General features: G+C 38.9%; 1 pseudogene; it reads left to right on the top strand.

Moving 5' to 3' along the window:
* The window catches only part of LOC149245170 (WAT1-related protein At2g39510-like), a 136059-nt pseudogene that overhangs the window by 31752 nt on the left and 81720 nt on the right, over positions 1–22587 (top strand).

The raw sequence follows: 22587 nt of genomic DNA, 5'->3' as shown, positions 1-22587 counted from the left end.
TTTAGATCCCCTCCCAAAATCGAATCTGGCTCGCTTGAAGGTTCTACAGGATGTTTCCTGTAGAAATATAGAACTTCCTCTAGAAGGCACAAAAACTCCTTTGTCTTTGTTTTGAGTGATCCTCCTGACCTGCAATGTCATTGCTGCAACCTGAAATTATTCAATGGAAATTAGATTTATTTTTCTTTTTCTTTTTCTTTTTTTCTTTTTTTTGAAAAACAACTAGGGCGCCTCATGGAGGTTTTCACCCTAATTGCCTGCCTTGGGCGCCTCCAAGGGAGGTTTTCACCCAGAGATCTTATTCTCTTTTCTCTTTTTTCCCAACCCATTGACCGCCTCATGGAGGTTTTCAATCAATGAGCCAATCTAAGGCACCTCCGAGGAGGTTTTCACCTTAGATTTTTATTTTTCTTCTTATTTTCATTTTTTCATTTTTCTTTTTTCTACCCTACCCTACTTGAAAAACAAAATCATTTTCAAGTATAAGAATACTTCCAATGGAGCCATGTGCACATCGAGATTAGAGACAAGATGATGTGAAGGCTCGAAATGCATGCTTTGACAGCGATCCAGATTTCAGAGACAAAATGATCTGACTTTGAAGGGATCAAACATAGCCGAGGAAGAGAGTACTGTTGCAACTTAGTGACTGTCTGGAACCATATCTCAATATAGCTTTGATATCCTTGGTCCTTTTGCTGATCTGGGTCATGTTTCATGTCACTTTCTAATATGACTTCCTCATCTTCCTCTTTTTGTTGATCTTTCTCTTGAATACATGGAAGATTTGACGGTAACCATGAGGGAACTCTCTCGATCTCTGATTTTGATGCCTTCTCTTCATCAAGTGCAGCCCATGGTTCTCTGATCTTTTCTATTAAATCTTCTTCTGCTGGATGTGGTCCTTCAATGCTTGCAATATAGTCTCTTTTTTGCAATACTCTTCCTGAGCTATGGTGAAGATCATTGAGCTCAATAGGAGTTGTTCAGACATGTTGTGCCTCAGCTTTGCAATTAGGTTGAGCTATTCCAATGTGCGGGTTTGGAAATGGTGGTATGGGTAGCTGAGTGGGGGTGTATATTTGAGATGGATGTAGATGGCATTGTGATTGGGCAGGCATTTGGGGTTGCCTTGGTGGAGCAGGAGGCGATGGTTGTGGACGAGCAGGTGGTGGAGGAAAAGAATCGGGAGGAGTGTTGTGTTGGGGCCTCCACCCTTGATGAGGTGCATTCCATTGAGGTTGTGGCTGAGCATAAGAGTGAAACGAATGAGCAACTGGTTGGGCATAATATGGATCTGTGAAGGAACAAGGAGGAGGTGTGAACCAGGAAGGATGAGCAGGGGGACCCCAAGAAGGCATGAACGTGGCTTGATAGGGGTCATAATAGGTCTCGGGTGTCCCTTGCAGTTCCTGCTGGTAAGATCTAGGTCCATGCAGCCTCCTTTGGTTCATATAATAGAGTGATTCAGTGGCTCCTTTGGCTCTCTGATATGCAGCTTTGATTCTGGGTAAAGAAGGGCGCTGATCTGTAGGATGGTATTCTTCGCAGACAAAACATACTTCTATGGAGTACAATGGACATTCGTTCCTAGGATGCTTTCTAGTGCAAAATGGCCAAAGCCCTCTTGCCTTCCTCTTGCTTCTTTTGGATCCACAGGGTATCCAATTGCCTGGCAAGAAACTGCCTCATATCACTCTTGAAATCTTCTATCTGATCTTCAAATTCGTCTTTGGACAAGGGACTACTCCCAACATTTCTGCTTGTAGCCATTTGCTCCAGAGGAATGGTTTCTTCTTTTTCTTCCCTTGAGGCTCTTCAAATATGTCTTGCTGTCCACCTAAGGGTTCTCTAATCACAACCATCAAAGAAGAGAGAACGTTGGCTGTGCGAAGCAGTGGGGGTATTGTGCAATCATTTTTCTAACTTATCTCTACTCCTACAAGGCATGAAATGAAATCTTTTTGGTTGATTTTTGCTTTTTTCTACTTCTACCTGCAAAACTGAAATAGATTGAACTGCAACTAACTATCTTGCTAAAATGAAAATGCGGAATTGAAATGAAAGAAGGAAAGGGCTAATCTATTTTGCTCAAATGAAATTGCAGGAATGACATGCTAGTCTACGCTTGCGAAATTGAAATGCTAATCTACACTTACAGAAATGAAATTGCGGAATTGAAATGCTAATCTATGAAAGTGAGAAATGCTAATCTACTTTTGCAGAAATGAAATTGCATAATGGAAATGAAATAAACTACTTAGCAGAAGATTGTAGTGGAAAATAGAAGAAAAGCAGCAATCACCAATACTCTGACGCTTCCCCAGCAACGCCGCCAAAAAGATGGTGGGCCCCAGTATTGCAGCAATAATGTTGCAACTCCTGGAACTCCCTTCTTTAATTTTATCAACCCGGTAGTTCGTAACAAACTTGGAAGCGACGGTGTTGTATGCACAAGTACTAGCTCTTGCCGCAGTTGTCACTTGGTCAGCTGGCACAAGTCCACTAGGAGCTTAAGCCAACTTCTATGAGCTCTTAGAAGAAGCTTTTTAATTGATGGATGAAAGCTAACTCGAAGGAAGCTAATCTAATTTCAAAAAGAAACTGAAAGCCAAAAAGAAACGCAAACCCTAGCAAACCCTAATTCTACCAGCTAGTCCTACTGACGCAAAGGAGAGAAGGCAAACTATTGGAAGAGTTTCCATTACTTCTATGAAGGTAAAATACATGTGTCCAGACTACCTCTATTTGAAGAAAACATCTTCTTGTATTTTTGAATAAGTTATTAGAATTATCATGCATGTGCTTTTAACTAGCTTTTTACTGTGCAAGGGTGGATCAAGGAGGAGAAATGCTTGACAAAGGTTGGGAAGGTTCAGAGAGGGTCTAATGAGTCCCTAACACCCTTCCAGAGAGTTTCACAGAGTTTGGCTATCAAGAAACCTCATTCGTGAGCTTCTACAGGATGTCTGCAGGGGTTCTATAGGATGTTTCAGGCATTTCTACAGGATGTTCAGAAATTTCTACAGGATGTTTAAAAACTGGATTTTGGAGGATGGGTGAGTGAGGTAAGGTGCATGAATGGGTAGGGAGGCAGTGTAGGGGCCTGAAATGACCCAAGGACTGATGGATAGAGTTGAGGAGAAGGTGTAGATGGCTGGACTTGTTCCAAGAAGACTGAAGTAATACTGCACAAAAGGTAGGGTTATGAGGGCAGTATGGCAACATGAGGCAAGAAACCAAGTTAGGAGATGGAGAATATGGGTTTGAGGGAGTCTGGGTAGACAGAGAAGTGGTACAGGTGCTCTACAATTTGTGTTTCCAACTGAACCAACAAAGGCATGCAAGAAAATAAAGATCTAGTTATGCTACCTTAATATGATCTAGCTAACAGTAACAAGAATGGACAACAGCTTTATTTGCAAGGAAACCATGTATATTAACTATGCAATGAAGCATTCAAAGATCTGAACATGTAACCAACTTCTGCAAATGAAAACCAAACACTAATGATTGCATGGCAAAGCAAAGTCAGTGTTTTTGTGGGCAGCAAAGTCATCCTAGTCACAGCTTCTGATCCCACTGAGGGAGAGGTGAAACCACAGATGTTTGTTGGCCCTTTTCTTGAAGCTTTTTCTGTTAACAACCTATCAACTAAATCTGAGCATGAAAAGCTATTTTACTCATAAAAAAACAAACTAAATAACAAAACAAGATTTAGATCTAAATAGCAGATTTTATTCTAAGAATGCAGCAAAAACACTTGAAAGTAAACAAAGGAGGTATTGGGCGCTTGAGATGGGCCCAACCCCAAGAGCTACAGCCTCCTAAGAGATATTTAGAGCTGGTACAAAGTTGGATTCATCTTTATTGAGCAAGAAAAGAAGAGTTACATCAAAACTGTCCACAAGGGAAACTTGAAAATGAGCTGAAAGCAAAGCTAATCTATTGCCTAAAAATCGAACTACAAAATGACTAACTATTGGCTAACTACTAGCTACAAAATGACTACCCACTAGCTAACCAAAATGAGGCCCTAAGCCTTCTTATTTATACAAATTGAGGACCCCAACAGTCCTCTTAAACTTTAGGGACTCAGCTGCCCAAAACTTGTAGTTAACAACAGTCCTACTTGACTTGCTTGGCTGCCGTTGTGCTAATTGATTTGGTGGCCCTTGAACTCCAAGCTGATGGTGGAGAATTTGAGGTAAGGGCCCATAAATGAAGGGGACACCTTCCTAAAAATCCTCTCCCTTGTTCTCCCACGAATTTGGCTACCAAGTGCTCATTAAGACCTTCAATTTTGTCTCCAAATTGACCAAAAAGGATACACAAAGCACACATTAGACTTGTTGGCATAATGACTAACCCAATTCACTCTATTAGCATAAATATAATCAAAAACATGCAATAAACTAATGAGAATGGTGTATTAAGTCGAATTAGGAGGTTGAATGAGCCCAAATAATTATCCATTTTTGGGGCTCATCAGTTGGGCTAACAACATTATGGGACATGGTGGCTATACAGTTGGGTAGCACAGGACCAATGAAATGAGCACAAGTAAGGTGTAGGGTGGCCACATGAAACATACCATCTGAGAACGAAAATCCTAGAGGGAAAACAAAGGCACACAAAAGAAAATTGGTAGGATAATGAGTTTGGGAGATGGAAATATTATCGATAAGTGACGTTCGATCATGTAATGGAGAGTGTGATCATACATGTTTTTTTGTTGTTTATTTGTGTATTGTGATCGAGGGCCTTTGGGATAATTGAAATATAAAAAGCATTGTGCAAAATTATAAATGGCTTAGTGCATTAACTATGAGAGGGTCAATAATTATGAGTTAAGCCCTCAGGGCTATAACTTAAAGAGGGCCCAAAGTGGATTGGTCAATTGCATATAATTTTGGTGCTATACACCATACTTGCATGAAATGAGTCGACAAATTTGAAAATTGTCCTTTATGCCAAATACATTGCCAACACTAAGGTCTAAAAATAAAGGTGTGAATTAGTTGGCAGCTCCGATGGAAGCATCGATTTGCTTGGAGGCAGATTTAGTAGAAACACTAAATTTGGAGATTCACTAAAATAGAAAATACTAGTTGAATTTTGAAAAATTCTAGACTAGCGAAATTGAGCATTAAGCTCAAATTTTCAAGCAAAAATAGGTAAGGGGAATTTAAAGAATTGGAGAGTAGATTGATGACTTTGTAGAAGCAAGAAAAAGGCAAAAATAAAGTATTCATGCAATAAAAAAAGTGGAAGATAAAAAAAACTTTAATTCCAAAAATATAACTCCAAAATCTTTATAAGCATAATCTGATGAGAAGGGGTTGTGCAACTGAGAAATTGTGTGAGAAAGTGTGACGTTGAAAATAATTAATGTTTTTGGTGTGTTTAGTGGTGAAATATTCTTGAAGGTGTTGGTAATGGTGTTTTCTATGAGTGTTTGAGAAACAAATTAATTTATCTTGTAGTAGGAATGGCTTCATGATTTGAGTTTGAAATTTGTATGAAAGATGAATAATTGAGGTCCTACGAATTGTAGCTTGTAATTCAAGGTTTCTGGCTCCTTCCAGTAGTCGATGGTAAATGATTAGTGCTTGAAGCTCCTTTCATTAGAATCTAATTAACTCAGGGGTTATATCTCCTTTCAGTAGTAGCTGATAGATTAGGATGTAGTTTGTTCCCACTCGTTGTAGCTAGAGAACTTTGTAACAACAAGTAGTATTCAAATATTCAAAGAATTTATGTATTCTAATTGTGATACATGTATTATACCTTGTCATGCATATATGAATTAATTGATAGAAAATTTTATTGGTGTCCTAGTATAATTACAAGTGAAAGAAAGTTTTTGAAATTCCTACAATATTGATTCACCCCCCCCCCCGCTTCAGTATTATCCTAGCTTCTAAGTATAAGTGTTTCACCATTCTAATAATATGAACTAAACCACACTAAGAAGATGAATTTTTTTTGTGCTGACGAAGTGCAATGCACTAAGCTATTTTTAAAAATTGTGCAGGTGTAACTATTTTCACTTTGTTGACTCACAGAGAAACAAGGATGTTTATCACTTGAAAACAAAAACAAGGGGGACTCCAAATATTAGAATATGTTTAAAATTTGGGGATAATATAGCTTCTATGACACACACTTAATTATGTATGGACCATTTTGAAGGGTTTGGTTGGAAAACAAGATGCACTACAATGAAACTAGCTAGAGATAATGAAAACAGGCCATTTGATATTTGATCAAGCAAAGGGAGATAGAAACAAATGAATGGGGTGTCTTTTAACTCCAAAGAAAGCAACCAAAGAAGGAGAGAACAAAGTGTAGCTATTGCAATCGGCGATTTCATCTTAAAAGTTGATGCATGTAAACAAATATCAACCTAATGGCACAAGGTGTTCAAAAACATGATCTTCAATATTAAATACTACACAATGTCAATAAAAATCTTGGAGATAAGCTACCAAAAGATCAAGAAGAGGTCATACTTTGGTTTTTATTTAATCCTCAAGTAATACATGGGCATGAAGGACATAGCCACATAGAAATTAATATTTTTAGCATTATATTTTAAGGGGAGAGGGGGGTTCCCACTGGGTTTTCCCTCTATAATTAATATATTTATCATCATTTTTTCTATACATGGCTACATATTGTTGAGACCTATTAATTATTCACACTCCAATTGTGCTTCAAGGGGGTTATTGGAGTACATGCACAATTTCCTATGGTTTAGAACCATTATTGATTATAAAATGTCTATTTTCAGTAGGTGGTCTATTTTTAGAGGTTATACCATAAAATATGACAAAAAATTGTGGCATGGTAGTGCACACTTCTCCTTTAGTTTAGTTCTATTTTTGGAGTTCAATGACCCAATCATGTATGCATGAGTTGGATGTCACTCCATTTGTACATGCATGAGTTATCTCTTGTGCATTGATGACTCTATTTATAGATACCTAATATATTTATGGCTAGCTAACTCCATTTTTTATACAATTAATTGACACTAATGGGTGGTTTATTTTTTGGTTTTACATGTGAATATTCAAGGAACCACAAGCTAGTGCATAATTCATTTTTCTTTGAGAGCTTTATACATATTTACTCATGAAAAGCAATATGATATAATTTTAGTTAATCTCTTTGGTCTACAAATTTATCTCTCGTCCCCTTTTCTTTATCTTTTATTTGAAACTTCCAATTTCTTAGGTTGTTTCTTTTTGCAACTAGATTCTTAGTTGCATATGATCAAAAAGTATTACACTAGGAATCATTGGGGATATATTATATTCATTGAGTTTTATCAATCATATATGACTTGTATATTGGATTATTCCACATGCACCCCATGTTCATCCACGATGTATCCCAATTAGTAGGTTCTTTGTAAGCTAAATGAGCATTTCTATAGATTTGGATATAATTAAATTGTTGCAACATGCCCAAGACCTATTGAAAGTGTTGCAAATGTTCTTCCTAGGTATGTTGAAGATGAAGATGTTATCCATATGTATGACCACAAAATATTTTAATTGTTTGTTCAATTGGAACTTGGTGGTATAGCATAAATTCAAATCAATCTTTCTAAATAACTTAACACGATTAAGTTGATTGAGAAGACCATCAATCTAATGGATGAAGTATCAATTTTTTACTATGATTTTTTTGGGGATCTATAATAAATACAAAGTAACCTTGTCCCATCCTTCTTCTTCACCAATGCAAGTGGGACCCAATAGGGTGAGGAGCTCAGTCAAAGATGGCCCCTTTGGATGAGCACACGAATTTAGCATTTTATTTCTTCGTTATTCAAAGAGATTGTCTATATATTGGGTCATTAAGTAAAGAAGAATGATGTATCAAGTTGAATAAATATTTGACCTGATAGTGTAGAGACACCATTATAGGTGTTGTGAAAATATGTTTCTATTCGTTTATAATCTTTTCCACCTTTTGCTGCATGGATAGGACCTATGCTAAGGCCATGAAAATCACAACGGCCTTCTCTTCACCTTCTAATCTGGTCCAAATTGGATCATTATATTTGTTTTCATCCATATCAATTCTTTAAAAGTGGAAAATGTGGAGGAATCATCTCATGTGACCATTTTTACTAGCAAGACCTCGCTTGGAAAATTGGGGTATAAAACCTTCCAAAAGACTTTTATGCATCAAATGGAATTTTTGTGGGGATGAAAGTTTTCCACTTTAGTGTAGCACCTACATTTTCCTATTCTACACATATATACTTTTCCAGCGATGTAAGAATCACCTCATTTGGAGTTTGTCTGCAAAAGTTATTCCACTCAAATGTTGACCTTCTTGTTTTGACCACCATAATTCGAGAGAATGACATGTTAGCCTCCATTACCCTTGGAAAAATGGATAGCTATGTAATCATGATGAAAAATATTCTAGCCATGATGTAACTCTATTTAAGAGTTGAAGGAGTCAAATGTAAATACTAGTAGGATATCAGTGTGTGTTATAACTAGTCCACCAGGAGGAAAAGGGGTCCCATTCTTTTGTAGAGAATTTTGTTCCATATGAAAACAAAGTAGCTAAGAGATATAGGGAGAGAGAAAATAGAGAGGATTGTTTCATCATAGTAGCCCATGGGCCATAGGACTTACCCCTTTATAGTCACAAACATTTTCTATTAAGAGAAAGAGAGAAGAGAAACCTCACCTTCTAGCTAGGCTTTGTCCCGAAAGGGTTTCCTATGTTATATATTGTGTCAATCGTGATTTGTGAGTTTTTATTTTGTTGTTCTCTCTTTTATGCAAAATTATAATCTACATGCATGTGCCATAAATAGTCATAAAACTATAGTAATGTCCAATGAATTTGTCAATAATCATCATGATCTTGCAGAGGAGAGGTTCTTGTGGATGAACTCACAAATTGCAGATATAGAAAATAATGTAAATATCCTCATGGCTGACTTGACTAATAATATTTGGCTCTTCAAAGAAGATAGGGGTTCTAACATAGAGGCTTAATAAGAGGGAAGATTAGGAGATAAAGAAGTAATAGAGAACAAGGTGACAAAATGACCTAAAAAAGATCAACCTAGTTTGAGTTTCATGAACCATTCATATAACCTATTCAAAATGGAATAAAATCTTAATATCGATTCATATCAAGATGATAATGATGCTCTATATCTAAATAATCAACTAAAGCAATTATAAGCTTATTTCATTTTTCATCATCGAGGAAGAATAGAATATTCCATTTGCATGACTAAAGTTAGAGGGCCATGCATTGACCTAGTGCAAAATCCGCATGAAGACTTTGAGGTTGGAGGGAGATCCTCCCATGACAAATTTGGAGGATTTTAAAATTCTCATAAAGTTACAATTTTACTCTCTTGGGCATGTAGAGGACCATGGGATATGTTGGAACTACTTTAGGCAAAAGTAGGGGTAGAATGTACATGAGTACACCACATAATTTGGAAAGATGGCCATAACGTTGGGTATATCCCCTAATAACTTGGATGTAATCCTAAAGTATCTATGGGTTCTCCATAGCCATTTGTCAAAGAAAGTAATGTTCTTCAAGCCTAGATTAGTGGATTATGCTAATGTAGGTGCAATACCTAGAGAACATAGGCTTGAAAAAATTGAAATAAAGTGGATCGAAGTAGAAGGAACACTTAGATGCTTCTAAGGAGGGGAAGAAGAAGTAGAAAAGGTGAAATATAAGAAGACAACAACTACAACACACCAATACAGAGACCCCAACAACTGTTGCAACCACTATAACATTGATGGTCAAACGGAGGAGAAGTACTAGTAGTTACATTCAGAACTTATCCTAAAGAACAAAAATAAAGATAATAAGAAGAAGAATCTCATAGCCATCGATCTAATCAACCAAGTTGAGAGAAACTAAAACATAGATGAGAATATTGTCTATATTTTAGTGTAGAAGGAGGTAAATCTAAGTAGTCTTCAGGAGAAAGAAACCTTCAGGAGCAAGAAGGATTGTTTGTACTAATGAATTCTAGTAGGAAGCATGTCTTTCTATTTTGAAGATAAAATTAGTCTGTAGAAGAGATAGTATAAGAAAATGCATCAATGTAGGGGTGTAATAAGAAAAAAGAATTAAAAAAATATTGAAGAGTTTATATAGGGAATATATGGATGTGTTGCAGAAGCCTAAAGGGCTACCACCAAGATGGATGTGGAGAATGAGATCCAAATATTGTTAGACTACCCATTTCCAAACATTGGCTTGTACAAGTAGCTTGAAATAAAATCAATTGAGTTGAATAAATAGTTGTAATAGATACTGGAAAAGGGTGTCATAAGATTGAGTACATCATCATGTGGGTCATGCATCATCATTTTTCCAAAGAAGGATGGGACTTGGTAAATGTGTAGATTAAAGGGAATTGAATAAAATCACACTCAAGAATAGGCACCCCTTGGCGAGAATTGATGATTTATTGGATCAATTACAGCAAACAAAATACTTCACCAAGTTAGACTTAACTTCTATATATCACTAGGCTCAATCTAGAGAAGAATATCCCTAGAATATTACCTTCAAAACCAGGTAAGGTTTGTATGAGTGGTTAGCCATGCCATTCGGCCTATGCAATGCTTCATCTTCATTATGAGGTAAATGAATGATATATTATGACCTTTTATAGATTCATTCATTATTTCTTATTTCAATGATATACTAGTATACAATGCTACCTGGGAGGAGCCGATATCACATCTGATGTAGGTGTTGGACACATTAAAGAAGCACTAGTTGCTAGCAAGTCTAAAGAGGTATGAGTTTGTGCACTAAATATTTGGTGTACATCGAGTATGTGATAGGTTGAGTAGAGCCAAAGATATATATTTCCAATATGGAGGCCATTTGTTTCACATAGTGTTTTCATTAAAGACAATAAGGTGTCATTGATGTCAAAGAGGATGTGTGGATAGAAGTAGCTGGAAAATCCTTGATGATCACAAGAGTAGCAAGTCACTTCATGATGCAGTATAACAACTTGATCCTTCACAATGTACCATTACATAAGGATATGGGTACTTGAATTTATTTGAGATTTTATTGAAGCTAATGTCTTCAAATACTCTTACAAATGGTATGGTTTTGTAGTACTGATCAATACATTTCCAACTATATATTCGGATAAAAGCACTCCTCTCAAATGTGAAGTTATGGCTTGTTGAAAACTAGTATTAGTTTGGGGAAAAATAAAAAGGCCAAATTATAGGTCCAAACCCAAAGTATTAAACTCGTAAAGATCATGAAAATTTGGAATAGATCCACTACTGACATAGCAGGTCAACAACCACAATCATGGGAAGTAACACATTATTTAGCACTGTTAAACGATGTGCACATTCAGGAGCAATGACTGGTGCTCCTAACATATCAATGACTAGATTAAAGAGAAGTAGGATGAAGCTTAAACCTCACATTAAAATACAACACATGGCCTTATCTTATTGGAGGTAATATGGAACGTGATGCCATTAACAAAAGTGACAAATGGCATTACCATGCCCTTTTATGTGGTAGTGTCAAATTACATATTTGGAATTACAAAGAGGTTAATTTTGGGTGACATGTGGCACCCCTCTCAGGCTACCATGTGGATGATTGACATCATGATGACATCATTGAAAGGTTTACCAAAGGTTCTAAGGTCTAGGTCATATGGTTTTGTTATATGGTACATTGGCTTCATTGTTAAATACATTAAAAAAATCTAAATTCTCTACAAAAGTTGGTAAGCCCCTCCATGTCCAATCTCTATAGATATGGAATCATGATTCATGATTATACATGCTCAGAATTCGATCAATGTATTATCATCTAAGATCTAGGCAAACATTTTATTGTCAAAATTAAAGCAGACCATTATGGTTCAATTGTTCTAGTTTGGTTTGTGTGTGGGACGAGGACAAGGCCATTGTTTTTGTTTTATTTTGTGGCATAGGTTGTTGCCATACGATGAGGATGAGGCCATTATTTTTTTATTTATGTGATAAAGGTTGTTCCCACTGAGATGAGGTCAAGGATGTTATTTTGATTTCTTGCGTGACAAAGGTCATTGCCACTGAGAACAAGCCAAGGCCATTGTTTTGTTGTCACTGAGGACAAGAGGAGGCCATTATTCTATTTTGTTGTCACCAAGGATGAGTTGAGGCTACTATTCTATTTTATCTCCATTGAGGGCAATACATTTTTTGTTTAACCAAGTTCATTTCCACCAAGGATGCGGCCATTTTTTTATGACCAATGTCATTGAGGGTGATGAGCCCCAAAAATGGATAATTATTTGGGCTCATTCAACCTCCTAATTCAACTTAATCCACCATCCTCATTAGTTTATTGCATGTTTTTTATTATATTTATGTTAATAGAGTGAATTTGGTTAGTCATTATGCCAACAAGTCTAATGGGTGCTTTGTGTAGCCTTTTTGGTCAACTTGGAGACAAAATTGAAGGTCTTAATGAGCACTTGGCAGCCAAATTCGTGGGAGAACAAGCTAGAAGATTTGTAGGAAGGTGTCCCCTTCATTTATGGGCCCTTACCTCGAATTCTCCACCATCAGCTCGGAGTTCAAGGGCCACCGAATCAATCAGCACAAGGGCAGCCAAGCAAGTCAAGTAGGACTGCTGTTAACTCCAAGTTTTGGGCAGCCGAGTCCCTAAAGTTTAGGAGGACTGTTGGGTCATCAATTTGTATAAATAAGAAGGCTTAGGGCCTCATTTTGGTTAGCCCGTGGATGTTAGCTAGTTAGCCAGTAGATAGTAGCTAGCAGTTAGTCATTTCATAGCCTTGTTGTAGTCATTTTGTAATTCGATTTGTAGGCAATAGATTAGCTTTGCTTTCAGCTCATTCTCAAGCTCTCCTTGTGGACAGTTTTGATTTAACTCTTCATTCTTGATTAATAAAGATGAATCCAGCTTTGCACCAGCTCTAAATCTCTCTTGGGAGGCTGTAGCTCTTGGGGTTGGGCCCATCTCAAGCGCCCAGTACCTCCCTTGTTTATCTTTATGTGTGTTCGCTGCATTCTTAAAATAAAGTCTGCTCTTTAGATTTGATTCGTGCTTTGTTACTTAGGTTGCTTTTGATGGTTGAAGTAGATTTTTATGTTTAGGATGGATTGGTAGGAGTTAGTCATGTTTTTATATCTCTTTGATAATGTTTTGTTCACATGCGGTACGTGATTCTTGTCATGAATAAGGTTGTTGTTCACTGATCTCATTAAACTGTTAGATAGATCATCTAATATTTTGATTGTATGCAAGACGTAGTTGGTTTGATCAGGTAAACACTATGCAGGGCACCGTCATCACCTCCTCGTTCATCTGAGCCTCGTCTAGATCAGCTCCTCCATCACCAAGTATGTTTCCTCATCTCCCATCTGCTCTTTTGCCACGTAACCCTACCTTCTTGCCTTTCCATTGCCTAAACCTTCTTTGATGCAAGCTAGACTTCCAGACCCTCTCATCACCTCATCCCTCAGTCATTGGGTCATTCCAGGCCCCTACCCTACCTCCCTACCCATTCATGCATTCTCTCCCACTCACCTATCAATCAAAAACCCAATCACGAAACATCCTGTAGAAGAATTACAGAACGTCCTGTAGAAACCCCTGCAGACTTCCTGTAGAAGTCCATAACCTCAGTTGCATAGCATCCGGACTTTGTGAAACTCTCGGAAAGAATGTTAGGGATCCCTTAGACCCTCTCTGTACCATCCCAACCTTTTCCAAGCATTCCTCCTCCTTAATCCATCCCTGCACAGTGAAAAGCCAGTTAAAAACACATGCATGATAATTCTAATAACTTAATCAAAAATACAAAAAGATGTTTTCTTCAGATAGTGATAACTTAGACACATGCATTTTACCTTCCTAGAAGTAATGGCATCTCTTTTCGTAGTTTGAATTCTCTCCTTTGCAACAGTAGGACTAGCTGGTAGAATTAGGGTTTGCTAGGGTTTGTGTTTCTTTTTGGCTTTCAGTTTCTTTTCGCAAGTAGATTAGCTTCCTTGGAGTTAGCTTTCGTCCATCAGTTAAAAAGCTTCTTCTAAGAGCTCATAGAAGTTGGTTTGAGCCCCTAGCGGACTTGTGCCAGCTGACCAAGTGACAGCTGTGGCAAGAGCTAGTATTTGTGCATACAGCACCGTCGCTTCCAAGTTTGTTACGAACTACCGGGTTGATAAAATTAAAGAAGGAAGTTCCAGGAGTTGTAGCATTATTGCTACAATACTGGGGCCCACCATCTTTTTGGCGCCGTTACCGGGGAAGCATCAGAGTATTGGTGATTGTTGCTTTTCTTCTATTTTCCACTTCAACCTTCTACTAAGTAGTTTATTTCATTTCAATTCCACAAAAGTAGAGTAGACATTTCCCGCTTCCATAGATTAGCATTTCAATTCCGCAATTTCATTTCTGCAAGCATAGATTAGCATTTCAATTCCGCAAGCGTAGACTAGCATTTCATTCCTGCAATTTCATTTGAGCAAAATAGATTAGTCATTTCCTGCTTTCATTTCAATTCCGCATTTTCATTTCAGCAAGATAGTTAGTTGCAGTTCAATCTATTTTAGTTTTTGCAGGTACAAGCAGAAAAAAAGAAAAAACAACCAAAAAGATTTCCTTTCATGCCTTGTAGGAGTAGAGATAATTTAGAAAAATATTTGCACAACACCCCCACTGCTTCACACAGCCAACCTTCTCTCTTCTTCGATGGTTGTGATTAAGAAGAAGCCCTAGGTGGACATCAAGGCATCTTTAAAGAACCTCTAGGGGAGGAGAAGAAGAAGAAAAGATTCCTCTGGAGCAAATGGCTACAAGTAGAAATGTTGGGAGCAATACCTTGTCCAAGAATGAGTTTGCAACTCAAATGGAAGATTTCAAGAGTGATATGAGGCAGTTTCTTGCCATGCAACTGGATACCTTACAGATCCAAAGGAAGCAAGAGGGAGCCAAGAGCGCTTTGGTCATCTTTTGTCCTAGGTGCACTAGAAAGCATCCTAGGAACGAATGTCCAATGCACTCCCTAGAAGTGTGTTTCATCTGTGAAGAATACCATCCTACAAATCAGTGCCCTTCCTTGCCTGGACTTAAAGTTGCATATCAGAGAGCCAAAGGAGCCACTGAACCACTCCATTATATGAACCAAAGGAGGCCGCATGGACCTAGATCTTACCAGCAGGAACTGCAAGGGACATCCGAGACCTATTATGACCCCTATCAAGCCACTTTCATGCCTTCTTGGGGTCCCCCTGCTCATCCTTCTTGGTTCACACCTCCTCCTTGTTCCTTCCCAGATCCATATTATGCCCAACTAGTTGCTCATTCATTTCACTCTTATGCTCCGCCACAGCCTTAGTGGAATGCACCTTATCAGGAGTGGAGGCCCCAGTACAACTCTCATCCCACTCATTTTCCTCCACCACCTGCTCATCCACAACCATCGCCTCCTCCTCCACCAAGGCAACCCCAAATGCCTACCCAACCATAATGCCATCCATCTCCATCTCAATTTCACACCTCCACTCAACTACTCGTACCATTTCCAAATCCATACAATGGAGTAGCTCAACCCAATTGCAAAGCTGAGGCACAACATGTGCAAATGACTCCTTTTGAGCTCAATGATGTTCACCAAAGCTCAGGAAGAGTGTTGCAAAAGAGAGAATCTATTGACAACATTGAAGGACCAAAGGAAAAAGAAGGTTCCAAAGAGGAGATCAAAGAACCATGGGCTGCACTTGATGAAGGGAAGAGATCTAAATCAGAGATCGAGAGAGTTCCCTCATGGTTATCATCAAATCCTCCATGTACTCAAGAGAAAGAACAACAAAAAGAGGAAGATTAGAAGGTCATGATAGAAGGTGACATGAAGAATGATCCAGATCAGCAAAAGGACCAAGGATATCAAAGCTATATTGAGATATGGTTTCAAAAGGTCACTAAGTTGCAGCGGTACTTTCTTCCTCAGCTTTGTTTGATCCCTTCAACGCCAGATCATTTGGTCTCTGAGATCTGGATAGTTGTCCAAGCATGCATTTCGAGCCTTCACATCATTTTTTCTCTAATCTCGATGTGCACATGGCTCCATTGGAAGTATTCTTATACTTGAGAATGATTTTGTTTTTCAAGTAGGGTAGGGTAGAGAAAAAAAAGAAAAAAAAAAAAAGAGAAAAAAAAAATGAAAATAAGAAGAGAATAAAAATCTAAGGTGAAAACCTCCTCGGAGGCGCCTTAGATTGGCTCATTGATTGAAAACCTCCATGAGGCGGTCAATGGGTTGGAAAGAAGAGAAAATAAAAAGGCAATAAGATCTTTGGGTGAAAACCTCCCTTGGAGGTGCCCAAGGCAAGCAATTAGGGTGAAAACCTCCATGAGGTGCCCTAGTTGTTTTTCAAAAAAAAAGAGAGAAAAAGAAAAAGAAAAATAAAAGTAATTTCCATTGGCTAATTGCAGGTTGCAAGAAGGACGTTTCATGACAGGAGGAGCACTCAAATCAAGGTTAAAGGAATTTTTCTTGTGCCTTCTACAGGAAGCTCTGTATTTCTACAGGAAACATCCTGTAGAACCTTTGGACGAACCAAATTCAAGTCTAAAATGGAATCTGATGGTGGGAATCTGTTGATTAGGCCTACAAGCACTCGTGTGTCCATCCCTTGCCTTTCTCCATCATTTTTTCCACCTCATTGTGCTTCTACAGGAACTTCCTGTAGAAATTATGGGAAACTAGACATGGATTTCAAAAAGTGGTTTGGCGAACATGGTAGCTTCCTCAAGGGTTCAGAAGCCCTCATGCAATCTTCCAACTCCTCCTCCATCATCTCCATACCTGCATCACAGCCCAAGCTCAGTTTTTCCTTCCATGCAAGCACTTGAAAAAGGCCTTGAAGCAAAAATACCTAGAACAAAATTTGTTTTTGCCATAACTTGAAAACCATGCATCCATTTGACAAACCGTTTTATGGGGAATTGTACAAGGTTGATGACAACATGCCTGAGCAGTTTCATGCAATTCCGGTGCATGGTTTCCAAGAAATCAGCCTCCATCACCATCAGCCATTTTTGCATTTTCTCCATATCCGTGCATCCGTTTCAAAACCTGTTTCATGGGGATATGCATGTGAGTGATGGTAACCTACCCAAGCAGTTTCAGCCGATTCCGATGCACGGTTTCCGAGAAATCGACCTCTGAAATATTCAGCCATTTTCCCTTTTTCTCGAAATCCGTGCATCCATTGATCACGATTTTGCTATGGTAGAGCATAATGATGATAGGAACGTGCTCAGCAAGTTTCAGATCGATCCGGTTTACCATTTGGGAGCAATGGCGAAAACAAGTTCTGATCTTGTGAAAATTCAGCAGCAGCAGCTTGAACGTGCAGATTTGAACGTGGAAACAAATGCCTGGAGCTTAGATCTGGCCAGAGGACACCTGCACAAGAAAAAACAACCAAAAAATCAGTAGCCAAGCCACATGCAATCACAAAAACAAATGCATGCAGCAAATGAAGGATCTCACACATGACTTGCAGGTACGTGACTAAACTCGTTCCTCTATTTGCATGAACGTAACTCGTAAACAGCATGAGCAATGAGATGGTTGGGATTAAAAAAATCGGTGGCCAGCTAACTGGCCACCCTCGTCCAGTTCGAACAGCGCTCGGTGGGGGAAATCAACACGTGTGCTCAACCATCTCAAGAAGAAAATTGAAAACAGGTAGTGGTGGTTGTTTAAAATCCAACGTAATTGATGAAAGTGAATACAGGCAGAGAACTACAGTTCATAATTACACTACAGTGGGGACCAATGGTTTGCATGGGGCCAACATACACTTAGCCAGCTCACCCTCCATTAGTGGAAGCCTCCATAAACAGCCAATCGAACTCATCCTTGAAATGCTCTCACCATTCGCTGATTAATTTGCATTTGCAACATTCTTAGCTGAGATTGCAGTTCAAGTCTGCCTGGCCGGCATGAATATCATTACCAGAATTGCTCTGGACGAAGGAACGAGTCATTTTGTTTTCGTAGCTTACACCCTGGCTGTTGCTACAGTAGTTATTTCTCCTTTTGTTTTTTTCTTGAAAGAAACCAACGCCCTGCAAAGACCTGTGCCATCTTCTGGAAGATCTTTGTGCTTGCACTTGCTGGGTAAGACCACTCTATTTCAGAATTTCTACTTTGCTGGCCTAGATTACACCTTTGCTACATTTTCTTCTACAACGTCAAACCTGGTTCCTGTTGTCACGTTTGGGATGGCCACAGCTTTTAGACTGGAGAAAGTTGATATCAGGAGTAAATATGGCCAAGCCAAAGTTGTAGGAACCATTATATGTGTGGGTGGTGCAATGATTATGACCTTCTACAAAGGCCCTGTTCTCATTAGGCTCAATAGGGTTCTTCATAACACATGGCTGCTTGGAGCACCGATGCTGTTTGCCGGCTGTTTATTTTGGTCTGGATGGCTTACCTTTCAGGCTCCAGTTGTTAAGAAATATCCAGCAGAAATTTCATTAACAGCTCTCACGATGCTGCAAGGAACTCTACAGTGCACTGTGGTGGCTTTAATTTTTGAGCCAAAGGCCTCTGCTTGGAGGCTAAAGTGGGACATTCAGCTTCTCAGCATCATATACTCTGTGAGCACCGCATCTTCGTTTTAATAATGTGCAGAAATTCTTAACATCGTCATTGATCATATTGGCCCATAATATGCAGGGAGTATTATGCTTTGCATTTTCCTTCTTTGAACAGACTTACTGTATCCGTCTGAAGGGACCTGTCTTTGCTGCAATGTTCAATCCAACTTCAACCATAATTGTTGCAGTGTTGGAACAGCTAATCCTTCATGTGAAATATTATCTGGGAAGTCTGCTGGGGAGCAATTCTAGTAATAGCAGGACTGTATATTGTACTATGGGGCAAGGCAAATGATGACAAGTTGGTGACAAGCCCAGAAAAGCACAACCCTGCAGATGTATCCAACAACATCAGTGATTGGAACATTGGCATTAAACCAAGCTGCCAAAACAGAGGGGGACAAAACCACACTAACACCAAGGGAGAAAAGACTACAGAGTAGAATGGAAAGGACTGAAAAAGTCCACGTCAGTGAGGGCACCTCTAAGGTAGCCACAACCAAGCTGAAAGGAAAATCACCCACAGCCAAGCAGGATACAGTGGTGCTGTCTGTTTCTACAGGAAGCCAGAACTCAGCTACAGGACTTTCTACAGGAAGTTCTGTATTTTTACCAGAAACATCCTGTAGAAGCCTTTGGGTAGGCTAGAATCAATTATGGAGAGGGATTTGAAGCTTGAAGACTGTTGAGGAGACATGCAACCACTCTTTTCTTCCATCCTCCACTGGTTTCATCTCCTTTCGCCACCATTGCTGCCATCAGATTGAATATACTTGCACAATCATACCAAAGCTGAGAATTCTTTAGGAAAAGGAGCAAGTAGTGGGAAGAAGCAAAGAAGCATGGTTTCATGATAGAGAAGAGGACATCACTTCAGAATCTTGGCATGACAGGGAGGCCACCAGGGCCATCAAAGATGAGGAGATAGATTGGTTGCTCAGAGGATGAGCAACACTTTCAGTAGGGGGTGATGATGAGCCCCAAAAATGGATAATTATTTGGGCTCATTCAACCTCCTAATTCAACTTAATCCACCATCCTCATTAGTTTATTGCATGTTTTTGATTATATTTATGTTAATAGAGTGAATTTGGTTAGTCATTATGCCAACAAGTCTAATGGGTGCTTTGTGTAGCCTTTTTGGTCAACTTGGAGACAAAATTGAAGGTCTTAATGAGCACTTGGCAGCCAAATTCGTGGGAGAACAAGCTAGAGGATTTGTAGGAAGGTGTCCCCTTCATTTATGGGCCCTTACCTCATATTCTCCACCATCAGCTCGGAGTTCAAGGGCCACCGAATCAATCAGCACAAGGGCAGCCAAGCAAGTCAAGTAGGACTGCTGTTAACTCCAATTTTTGGGCAGCCGAGTCCCTAAAGTTTAGGAGGACTGTTGGGTCCTCAATTTGTATAAATAAGAAGGCTTAGGGCCTCATTTTGGTTAGCCCGTGGATGTTAGCTAGTTAGCCAGTAGATAGTAGCTAGTAGTTAGTCATTTTATGGCCTTGTTGTAGTCATTTTGTAATTCGATTTGTAGGCAATAGATTAGCTTTGCTTTCAGCTCATTCTCAAGCTCTCCTTGTGGACAGTTTTGATGTAACTCTGCATTCTTGATTAATAAAGATGAATCCAGCTTTGCACCAGCTCTAAATCTCTCTTGGGAGGCTGTATCTCTTGGGGTTGGGCCCATCTCAAGTGCCCAGTACCTCCCTTGTTTATCTTTATGTGTGTTCGCTGCATTCTTAAAATAAAGTCTGCTCTTTAGATTTGATTCATGCTTTGTTACTTAGGTTGCTTTTGATGGTTGAAGTAGCTTTTTATGTTTAGGATGGATTGGTAGGAGTTATTCATGTGTTTATATCTCTTTGATAATGTTTTGTTCACATGCGGTACGTGATTCTTGTCATGAATAAGGTTGTTGTTCACTGATCTCATTAAACTGTTAGATAGATCATCTAATATTTTGATTGTATGCAAGACGTAGTTGGTTTGATCAGGTAAACACTATGCAGGGCACCGTCATCACCTCCTCGTTCATCTGAGCCTCATCCATATCAGCTTCTCCATCACCAAGTCTGTTTCCTCATCTCCCATCTGCTCTTTTGCCATGTAACCCTACCTTCTTGCCTTTCCATTGCCTAAACCTTCTTTGATGCAAGCTAGACTTCCAGACCCTCTCATCACCTCATCCCTCAGTCATTGGGTCATTCCAGGCCCCTACCCTACCTCCCTACCCATTCATGCATTCTCTCCCACTCACCTATCAGTCAAAAACCCAATCACGAAACATCCTGTAGAAGAATTACAGAACTTCCTGTAGAAACTTCTGCAGACTTCCTGTAGAAGTCCATAACCTCGGTTGCATAGCATCCAGACTTTGTGAAACTCTCGGAAAGAATGTTAGGGATCCCTTATACCCTCTCTGTACCATCCCAACCTTTTCCAAGCATTCCTCCTCCTTGATCCATCCCTGCACAGTGAAAAGCCAGTTAAAAGCACATGCATGATAATTCTAATAACTTAATCAAGAATACAAAAAGATGTTTTCTTCAGATAGTGATAACTTAGACACATGCATTTTACCTTCCTAGAAGTAATGGCATCTCTTTTCGTAGTTTGCATTCTCTCCTTTGCATCAGTAGGACTAGCTGGTAGAATTAGGGTTTGCTAGGGTTTGTGTTTCTTTTTGGCTTTCAGTTTCTTTCCACAAGTAGATTAGCTTCCTTTGAGTTAGCTTTCGTCCATCAGTTAAAAAGCTTCTTCTAAGAGCTCATAGAAGTTGGCTTGAGCCCCTAGCGGACTTGTGCCAGCTGACCAAGTGACAGCTGCGGCAAGAGCTAGTACTTGTGCATACAACACCATCGCTTCCAAGTTTGTTACGAACTATCGGGTTGATAAAATTAAAGAAGGAAGTTCCAGGAGTTGTGGAATTATTGCTACAATACCGGGGCCCACCAGAGGGCAGAACCATTATTCTATGAACGAGTTCATTAAGGTTGAGACCATATTTTGTGACCAAGGTCACTGCCTCCAAGAGGGAGGCCATTGTTTTGATCTGTGACTGAGTTCATTCATAATAATTTTTATGTCATGCACTAATTCCACCATGGATGAGAGAAACGTAATTGTCATCATGGCCCTAAGAATTCACAATACTAGGTGCAGCATAACCATGTGGACCCATGGAATTTTGAAGGGTCAAGGAGCATCATTGAACACGGTGAATTCACATTAACTATATAAGAGTGGAACAATGTACCAGGGAAAATCGAGAGTTTAACTAGTAAGTCATTGGGATAATATGTGGGTGGTCGAGTATTTATCCTAAGGTTAAAATATATTGGTTAATTTTTTATATGTTTAGCACTGTTTGTAAATTATGTTGAACTACAACAAAATCTAGTGGACATTTTGTAGATCAAATGCCATCTTCTTATAAAATTATAACATGCACTTGGAAAGTCTGTTTATGTCAAACGTTTAATCTTTAATGTGGTTTATAATGGTATTTTTTATTTTTTTAAGTCATATTGTTAATACAAATCAAAACCTAGAAGAAGATAAGCGATCAAGACACAGAGACAGATGTATCCATAGATGCATGGAAATGTTTTGTCTCATGTTTGATGATCAATACCTCATATTTGTGATTGGTTAAGTCTGTTGTATTTCTTTTGGATGCAAGAGGTTAACAATTGGAGAGGAAGAGTTTGAGTGATCATATTGCAGTTTTGGCTAGAGTAGAGTTTAGGGACAACAGTATGATAGCCAGTAGTAGATATTAACATCAATTTTGTGACAGTGATTACAGTTGAGATATTGGTTGCAGGTTATGTGGCATAGAATGTTGAAGTAACAAATATGGTGACAATGACTATTTACATTCATTAGACCATT

This window comes from Pinus tabuliformis, chromosome 7, assembly GCF_031772625.1.
Source record: "Pinus tabuliformis cultivar Carrire ecotype Pingquan chromosome 7, CPIR1, whole genome shotgun sequence".
Classification (NCBI taxonomy): domain Eukaryota; kingdom Viridiplantae; phylum Streptophyta; class Pinopsida; order Pinales; family Pinaceae; genus Pinus; species Pinus tabuliformis.
Note: the sequence above shows the minus strand (reverse complement) of the source record. Positions and strands in the feature narration are given on the sequence as shown.